The sequence below is a fragment of the Oncorhynchus keta genome, chromosome 17, assembly GCF_023373465.1.
Source record: "Oncorhynchus keta strain PuntledgeMale-10-30-2019 chromosome 17, Oket_V2, whole genome shotgun sequence".
Taxonomy (NCBI): Eukaryota; Metazoa; Chordata; class Actinopteri; order Salmoniformes; family Salmonidae; genus Oncorhynchus; species Oncorhynchus keta.
The window spans coordinates 61164585-61166629 of NC_068437.1; positions in this window are offsets into that span (position 1 = coordinate 61164585).

A 2045-nucleotide genomic window follows, 5' to 3' on the forward strand; every position below is an offset into this window, starting at 1 on the left:
GCTGTGTATAGACAGGTTTGTTGTCTCTCACCACATTACCACAGCTGTGTATAGACAGGTTGGTTGTCTCTCACCTCTACATTACCACGGCTGTGTATAGACAGGTTGGTTGTCTCTCACCTCTACATTACCACGGCTGTGTATAGACAGGTTGGTTGTCTCTGACCTCTACATTACCACAGGCTGTGTATAGACAGGTTGGTTGTCTCTCACCTCTACATTACCACGGCTTGTATAGACAGGTTGTTGTCTCTCACCTCTACATTACCACGGCTGTGTATAGACAGGTTGGCTGTGTATAGACAGGTTGTTGTCTCTCACCTCTACATTACCACGGCTGTGTATAGGTTGGTTGTCTCTCACCTCTACATTACCACGGCTGTGTATAGACAGGTTGGTTGTCTCTCACCTCTACATTACCATGGCTGTGTATAGACAGGTTGGTTGTCTCTCACCTCTACATTACCACGGCTGTGTATAGACAGGTTGGTTGTCTCTCACCTCTACATTACCTCTACATTACCATGGCTGTGTATAGACAGGTTGGTTGTCTCTCACCTCTACATTACCACGGCTGTGTATAGACAGGTTGGTTGTCTCTGACCTCTACATTACCACGGCTGTGTATAGACAGGTTGGTTGTCTCTCACCTCTACATTACCACATTACCACGGCTGTGTATAGACAGGTTGGTTGTCTCTCACCTCTACATTACCACGGCTGTGTATAGACAGGTTGGTTGTCTCTCACCTCTACATTACCACGGCTGTGTATAGACAGGTTGGTTGTCTCTGACCTCTACATTACCACGGCTGTGTATAGACAGGTTGGTTGTCTCTGACCTCTACATTACCACGGCTGTGTATAGACAGGTTGGTTGTCTCTGACCTCTACATTACCACGGCTGTGTATAGACAGGTTGGTTGTCTCTCACCTCTACATTACCACGGCTGTATAGACAGGTTGGTTGTCTCTGACCTCTACATTACCACAGCTGTGTATAGACAGGTTGGTTGTCTCTCACCTCTACATTACCACGGCTGTGTATAGACAGGTTGGTTGTCTCTCACCTCTACATTACCACGGCTGTGTATAGACAGGTTGGTTGTCTCTCACCTCTACATTACCACGGCTGTGTATAGACAGGTTGGTTGTCTCTCACCTCTACATTACCACGGCTGTGTATAGACAGGTTGGTTGTCTCTCACCTCTACATTACCACGGCTGTGACAGGTTGGTTGTCTCTGAGACAGGTTGGTTGTCTCTGACCTCTACTTACTGTGTACTCTCACCTTACATTACCACGGCTGTGTATAGACAGGTTGGTTGTCTCTGACCTCTACATTACCACGGCTGTGTATAGACAGGTTGGTTGTCTCTGACCTCTACATTACCACGGCTGTGTATAGACAGGTTGGTTGTCTCTCTCTACATTACCGGCTGTGTATAGACAGGTTGGTTGTCTCTGACCTCTATTACCACGGCTGTGTATAGACAGGTTGGTTGTCTCTGACCTCTACATTACCACGGCTGTGTATAGACAGGTTGGTTATCTCTCTCACCTCTACATTACCACAGCTGTGTATAGACAGGTTGGTTGTCTCTGACCTCTACATTACCACGGCTGTGTATAGACAGGTTGGTTGTTAAGCAACAAAACCGATGTGTGTATCTATGGGGCAGAACAGACTTGGTTGGCTTAGATTGTTGGCAAAATGTAAACTATATTTAGTCTAGAATGTTTATTGAAAACATAAATACATTTGCACAATGAGCACTTGTCTTAATAGATCAATATATTTGTTATTTATACAGTTAGCAAATATTTTGCCATATTAGCATTGGCTGTGTATAGACAGGTTGGTTGTATATTAGCATTACCAAGAACTCAGTCAAAACACAATACATGATATCAACAACAAGAAACAATGAGCTGAAATGAGCCACCTACTATTTAATAAAACAATGAGCTGAAATGAGCCACCTACTATTTAATAAAACAATGAGCTGAAATGAGCCACCTACTATTTAAAAGAACAATGAGC